Raw genomic sequence first — 8,484 nt, 5'->3', positions numbered from 1 at the left:
TCGAGGTGGTCCATGACTCTCGCCATGGTTGGATGGGTGTGTGCCAGATCCCGAGCCATTAGCACTCGAGTTATTGATTTGTGACATGGCAGCTGCCACCGCTGCGATGACTGCTACTTGAAACATTACAACATCAAATTGGGGTAGTGGAGGTGGTGGTATAGGTGCTTCCTCACTGTTGTTTCGCCTTGGATTCCTACGCGGAGGCATCCTTCAACTATAGATTGAAAAGACAAGGATAAGAATTTCATAGAATGGAAAATGTATGTGTCTCATGAACTAAATCGCTATAGTTCAACAACAGATGATAGTATGAGTCTTAAAATAGAAGAATGAAAGTTATTTGTAAGACTGAAGGTATGAAACAAGTATTTGGGTTCACAAAGACCATTCAAGGTTCGAACGAAATACTGAACATAGTAGTAATAGTGCCACTTATATTAATATAAAAGTTGTTACAACGATCATGAAAATTTGACCCCTATAAGGGTCTCCGATTACAAAGTTCGAGAAATTTAAAGACTTTTAGCCGAGGTCCTAAGCTATAACAAAATTTGAGTCCTTGACAAGCACTACTTGCGTCGAAGGTTGCGCTTGGAGCTTGACTCCGCATCTGAGTGCTTTGACTCCATTAGACACCTATCGAAAGCGGCTTGTTGTTCCCTTAGTTCGGTGAGGGCTGCAATCATTTGCGCTTGAAACGCTTCGGTTTGGAATTGGGCGTTGTCTTGCATCTTGTCCAACCTACGGATGTCAGAAGTGTGAACCTGCACTTCCACGTTGATATCCCGGAGTCGACTAGCTTGTACTCCAGACTGATAGGACTGATTGGCTAACTTACCCACCATTACCGGGAGTGCTCGATCAGCCGAACCTCCGCCGCGGACATCATAGAAGTCCCGGCACATGCCGTAGGGAGGGCGTAGGTTTTGCTGTTGGCTCCAATGGTGGAGGTGACTTCCCCAGACGGGAGTCGGTCCTTGAAAGTTCCTTACGAAGACGGGAGGTTGAATGGGTGGTGGATCGATAACTTCCGGCTCTGAGTCGGTACCGGAGTCATCACCCACTTCTATGGGTTCGTCGTCCTCTTCGGGATCATCTTCGATCCATCCTCCGTTGCATTGGTTGGGAAAGTAGGGGTCGCCAGGGTGGTGAAATCCAACCATTTGACTGTACGAGAAATAGGGTTATAAGAATTGAATAAAGTCGGAACATGTAAAACATGTAAGTTAAACTAGTTTAGATAGCAAATACTCCTATAGTTTTTAAATTCTTGTGTTTGATTCTTGTAATGGTTTGGTAAGGTTTGACTTGTTGCTTACTATGATCATTCCTCGATATACGCTGGTCCAATCTTGGGCAAATATAGTTGATCACGCTATATTTGTTCAAAACCTGATTACATATATCGAGTCTCAATCGTAGTATCAACTTGCCTAAATACTTGTATAATTGTATAACATGAAAATAGTTTGTGGTATGCATGTAATTGTACTTAAATGAACTATCAATTTAAGTTGAACGAAATGCTGCTTAAGTGTAAAAAGAAAATTTGTTTTGTCAGAGAGTATTAGTCCCTTAAGCATTTATAGTTTGTATATCTTATGTGGTTCGATATACTTAGTTCGCTATAAACATTGCTCTGATACCAATCTGTCACACCCCCAAACTTGAACGGCGGAAACGTTCGGGGGCGGATGACTTCATTTGGTAACGTAACAAATGAATACATAGTAAAGAAAGCAATACAACCATCATATATATAATTGAAAGTTTACATTTGTCATAAGTTAAATGTTCAAAACTTAATTACAATATGATGTCAAAATACGAGATTAAACTGGCGCCGCAGCATCCCTTCATCAAAAGCGAAATGAATACCTGAAATTACTGATTTCCTGGGACATACAAGTAATTTTGAAAGAGTAGATCAGCATTTAAGCTGGTGAATTTCATAAGTATTTAAGTGACAATGTTTGAATGAAATGAAATGTTTTATCTTTGTTTGTTTGTGTTTAGAAAATCCTATATTTTCTACTAGTATAAAAGTAGCCTTCACTCAAGACCAATGTTTGTTTCCAAAATGTATGTAAATGTAAAATAACCAATGAGTTTGAAAACCTTGTAAATCAATGCATTTTTAATACCCCTTGTGAGTTTTATAACCATACTATTGACTCTGAATGCCTATACACAACGTTCTTCAGGCATTGGAATGTTATGACGTTTGTCACCCCAAACGGTGGACTGCAGCTAACAGTCAGGGTGCGGGTTGTCAAGCCCGTATAGATCTATACACAAACACCATGCTCCCCCTCCAAGGGATTCTGGTATATAATACAGGACTTGAAATGTGTACTCGAACGTACATGAAGTTAGTGTCTCACAAAACCGTGGTATAAAAACATATCTACTTGTTAAAATGTTACGTTTGTTCTTGTATACGAAAGTAAACTTCTTGAAATATATGTTTCTAGTACATAAGAGTTAGAAATCTGTTCGTAAAACTATACCTATTATAGTTTTCAAAAAGTGTGTCTTGTTTGTTTAGAAATACCTAGAAAAAGAATCACTTGTTTATGAAAGCATAGATTTTTGGTGTAGAGTCAAAGATAGACAAGAATAATCTAGGAACAGTTTAGTTTATACATGCATTACAACAACTTTATAAAAAGATAGAATGCTATTGTAACATGTGTTATATATATATATATATATATATATATATATATATATATATATATAAAAGTTCCTTAAAGGTTTATAAAGCGCATGTGATTTGAATATATAACAGCATATAAAAGAGTTTAGAATAATTAAAACGGTTGATTAAGGGGTATGAAACTCACTTGAAAGTTTGAAGATAGCGAGATGGGAAAACCGGGTAGAGTTTCGTCTTGGGAAACGGATTTTCCTCGGGATTCTTGGGAATCTCGGGAGTAAAATCGACCTTCGGGACTTGAGCCAAAAAGACCAGAGCTTCGGGTTTGAACGGACACGGAAAACGAGGCAAGGTTGAGAGAGAGAAGAGAAATGAGCCCTTTCTTTGGAAACCCTCGCATCCTATTTATAGTAAGGCTGGTCTGCCTCGGTACGCGGGGCGTACGCTCGTACGCAGCGCGTACGCGTACGTCATGCATGACCAAAGCCTCGACTGCCTCGGCTTCGGATGAGGACGCTGACTCCCCTTCGGATAATATCCGAATTTTGATTAAAATAAATAATTAATTTATTTAATAAACTTCAAAAATTCATATCTTCTTCATACGAACTCCGTTTTCGATGGTCTTTATATCCTCGCGTAGGTGAGACTACGCTCTACAACTTTCGTTTAGACTCCGTCGGCAAATTCCAAAATTATTTTTTTATTATTTATTAAAAACCCAACGTGTTTAAGGAATTTCTTTGAAAATTCATAACTTCTTTATCTGATGTCGGTTTTTGCCAGACTTTTTACCGCGGGAATACTAATGTCGAGACCTTCGATTCTCGTTTAGGTCATTCCGGCCAAAAGTCGCTCGATTTCCGATTCGGGTTTTTAGTTGTTTGTTGCTAAGCCGAACTTGGAAAAATCATAACTTCGCTATATGAAGTCGGATTTGGGCGTTCTTTCACGTACGATCATGGTTCAAAGACATTTAATCATAGAAGGAAATTAAATAAAACTTATTTGTACATTTTATTATGAAAGTAAATTTTATTACTCAGAAGTGGTTACAATACTTGACCCATTTTGGTCGTTACAAAGAGTTGAAATATCGGGTTGTCACAGTCATCTTCCCTAAGGTCAAATGACTCCAACACTCCATCCTTTTGGAGTTGGGCTATGCGCTTCTTGTTGACATTTCCAAGACGACAATGCTACAAGGATGCTATATCCATACTATTGGAAGAATCCATGCATAAAACATCATTTCCTAAGTTATCTACAATCATAACGGTTTCATAAATTCCATTACATGGTATAGCTTCAAAATAAAAGAAAACATTTAGATAAGCCAAAATAGAACCATTCTCATTATTAAAAGAAAATCTAAAACATTGTCTAAACAAACCATGAAATGAAATGATTTTTCTAGCCATTTCTGGCGAATAGCAACAATTGTTCAAATCTAAAGACAAACCATTCCTAAGCACTAAGGAATACACTCCAGTCTTGGTCACAGGCGACGATCTTCTGTTCCCCATGATTAGATTTATCCTTCCATGCTCCACATCCCTATTTCTTCTTAGTCCCTGCACATTAGAAAAAATGTGGTAACCACAACCGGTATCAAGAACCCAAGAAATAGCATGAGATGAATCATTAGATTTAATTGTATAAATACCTGCGAAAGACGGCTTGATCTTTCCTTCTTTGATGGCTTGCAGGTACTCTGGGCAGCTTCACTTCAAATGTCCTATCTTGTGGCAGTGGTGGCACTCTGCCTCCTTTGGGTTAGGGCAGGGTTTAGCAGGATCAACTTTGGTCCCACTAGAAGAGGCACCATCTCGGGGCTTAACCTTGCGATGGCTCTTAGAAGAAGCCCTCCTCTTCTTTCCCCTTCCTTGTCCAATAGCCAATATAGGAGCAGCGGGTGGATTGGGAGTTGGTGCAACAGACTTGTCCTTGAAGTTGCTCTCAGCGACCCTCAAGAGACCTTGGAGCTTGCTTTGGGTGACCTCTTCTTTGTTCATGTGGTAGGTCATCCTAAATTTATTATAGCTTGGAGGCAAAGAGTGAAGCACCATGTCGATCGCCAAGTCTTCCCCAGTGTCAACATTCATCTAGCGAAGATGGTCGACATACCTTTGCATCATTTACAGGTGCACGGTTAGAGACTCTCCATGACCCATTTTAGCGGAAATCATGTTAGTGAAAATATCATAACGCTCTTGTCTCGCCTTTTGATGGTATCTCTCCAACAAGTGTTGGTGCATCGCGTACGGGTACATGTCCTCATAGGACTTTTGGAATTCGGAGTTCATAGTGGCTATCATGATGCAATGTACCTTCGTTGCATCACGCTCGTGAGTTTCAAAAGCGGTCATTTCAGCCGGAGAAGCGATTTCAGGGTTGATTTTCTCAAGCTTCTCATCGAGGACTGTCACACCCCAAAACCACGAACGGCGGAAACGTTCAGGGGTGGAGGACGTCATGTACAGTATCACAACAGTGTAATATAATAAACAAGCAACAACATCATCCATTGCATTATCAGTAGAGTTTTAATACATGTGTGTTATTTCATAATGTACAACAACAATATGAATAATCAAAATAAGGCGAGTCTTGTCTGTGCTCCATCTTCTCAAAAACCTGACCACCGCACCTGTCTAACTGATGACCTGAGAATACAAGTTATTTTGAAAGCGAGTATCAGCTTTAAAGCTGGTGAATTCATAAGTATTTATGTGATATTGTCCTGTTTTGGAATGTTGTTAAGAATGTCGTATAAATCCTCAAATAGAACAGTTGATATAAGTATGAAATGCGATCTTCTACCAAGACTCGATATTTTGTTATGACCAAGTAAAATGACAGGTTTTCCCTTCTATTGACTAGTACTAAGAGTACTTAGTCTAACTCATCGTTTATGTGAATATATCACAAAATAAAGTAAACTAGGAAGATGATATGATAGTCTTCTACCAAGACCCTAATGTTCTGTAAGTAAAATGATAGTTTTCCTTTCTATCGACTAGTACTAAGAATACTTAGTCTAACTCATCGTTTATGTGAATATATCACAAAATAAAGTAAAATAGGAAGATGATATGATAGTCTTCTACCAATACCCGAATATTCTGTTATGGCTAAGTAATCTTCTACCAAGACTCGAATGTTCTGTTATGGCTAAGTAGTCTTCTACCAAGACTCGAATGTTCTGTTATGGCTAAGTAGTCTTCTACCAAGACTCGAATGTTCTGTTATGGCTAAGTAGTCTTCTACCAAGACTCGGATGTTCTGTTATGGCTAAGTAGCCTTCTACCAAGACTCGTATGTTCTGTTATGGCTAAGTAGTCTTCTACCAAGACTCGTATGTTCTGTCATGGCTAAGTAGTCTTCTACCAAGACTCGTATGTTCTGTTATGGCTAAGTAGTCTTCAACCAAGACTCGTATGTTCTGTTAGTAATATGATAACTTTTTCTTTCTATTGACTAGTACTAGAGTACTTAGTCTAACTCATCGTTTATGTGAAAGTATCACAAAATAAAGTAAATAGGAAAATATAATCAGGTAAGTGTTATTGTCTTGAGTTACCAGGACAAACACGACATCGTTGAAGTGAAAGATAGACCCTATGGAACATCCGAAGAGTGTCCTCTCATCCTCTGTAGCGGCAGCAGGGTGGAAGGAGGGTTAGTCCCTGTATCGATCTCTTAATGCAGATCGTCAACCTAATGATCCTCCGAAGATTCACATCTCATCCACTGTTGCAACAGTGGACAGTGGGATGGTTAGTCCCCTCACTGACTACTAAGTAAGTGACAACCTTAAACATCCGTAGATATTCATCGACCACTGGTGCTAATAAGTGGGATTCAGAATGGTAAGTCCCGCCGAGTCATCCCTTTGAACTGGGACAGGAAAGATAATTTACACAGTATATACTAATAAATCATCCTCGTAATTCTAAGTACAAGTATCCAGGTAAGTAAATACAGGATAATGCACCTAAGTAACAGTCTTCCTGTATGGTATTCATGTAAGTGTGTTCATGTAAGTGTGATCATGCATCATGTAAGTATATATATAAACATATTCATGTATCATGTAATCCTAAGTACGTGTACTCATGTATCATGTAAGGTATTAGTATAGACTCATGAATGAACTGACTCTCGTGTGATTCCTTGGAGTAGTAATAATATTTGATATCTTCTAACTATCCCTATGATAATTAACTAGAAAGTAAGTGGTTGTTCACGTAGATTTATACACTCTCGATACACCAGGGTGTGGGCAACTGAACGAAGGATGAAAACTATAATCTCTTAACATAAATATGAACATATGCGCATAAGTATAGTCTGATTCAAGAAGGTAAAATAATGGTTTTGCAAGATATCTAGGAGTTTTGAACAATAATTAAGAGTGACTTGATGTCATTAAACATTTCAAAACTAATACTTTTGTTATCAAAGTATTTTAAGATAGAAAACCATTTCATGTGACACCTTTTGAAATATGTGAAATCTACCGAGTGAAAACACATTTATAAAATACATAAGATTGATTTAATAACATACTGTTTTCTACTTGTATCCCCCCCCCCCATTTAAAACATTTAAAATCATTTAAAACATTGATTAAGGGGTATGAACTCACCTGCAGTAAGTGATCGGAATTGAACGGACTGTTATCGTACGGAAGGATCGGGCAAGAGCTTGGTGTCAAGTGAAGACTTAGACACACACAAAGATCAATCTGGGATGAAAACCCGAAGATCCATGAGAGAGAAATTGGCTTTTCTCTAATTGGAATTCAACTAATGAACCAATTTGGTTCAGAATTCTATTTATAGTCTTGAGATTTTTGGTAAAAAATATTTCTATTCTCGGAATGGATTCTAATGACCTAGAGTAATGGAATTACAATGTTGCACAAAATCCTAGTGCATCCACTCTCCTAATATCTCCTTAGGTGCAAAACCCTGAAAACTGTCAAACTTATACTCGAAGTCTGAATTTTCACTGCAACTGCTCTACTTCTATTGGATTGAAATGGTTTGATTAGAATGGAAATTTCGGGTTGTCACATCATCCCCCTGTTAAAGTGCATTTCGTCCCGAAATTAGAGTTTAGGCAAGGAAGTATGCACGAATGATCAAGACGTGAGGAGGAAACTTCCTAATCGAGTGGTTCTAGTGCACTTAAGTGAAATCAGGCTCTCGGTTGGTATTCCAACGAACCTTCACTAACGGGCTACGGCGTCGCTTCGTCCGCTTGGGCACTCGGTCGAGGGTCACTACGGTTCTAATATGAAGGCAAGGATCTCGTAAATCTCGATCTCGTCGAGAGGGATTACGAACGTCCTAATGGAAGGATACTATTTCAAGTTCGAGACGCGAAGGGGAAAATGTACGTTACTGAGTTCGCGGAGTAGGTCTAGTTTGTGAAACACAGGACCGATTCTGGTAAGAATCTCGGAGGTCCTAACTATATTGGATTTTAGCTTTCCACGCTTTACGAAGCGTATTAAGCCATTCCCAGAGTGAGGTTTCCTAAAGAATTTGGTCTCTCACTTGGAATTCCAAATGTTCTTCCTCTTGCTTACTTCCCAGTCAAGGGCCATCCCTTGCCGGGTCAAAGTCGAAAGGGTTTCCGAAATTTGTAGGGAGTTCCGAATGGACTATGATAGTAGGTCTGTAAGACCTGGAATTTGGCGAATTTTCTGTCAGTGACTACGGTGCTGACAAATTCCCAACGGTTTTGGATAATTTGACAGAGTACTCAAGAATTCCTACAACACTAAAAGTGTGTCTCAGGAAATTTTGACT

The sequence above is a fragment of the Lactuca serriola genome, chromosome 1 (assembly GCF_051521515.1).
Source record: "Lactuca serriola cultivar US96UC23 chromosome 1, Lser_US96UC23_V15, whole genome shotgun sequence".
Classification (NCBI taxonomy): domain Eukaryota; kingdom Viridiplantae; phylum Streptophyta; class Magnoliopsida; order Asterales; family Asteraceae; genus Lactuca; species Lactuca serriola.
This window is presented reverse-complemented; position numbering follows the sequence as displayed.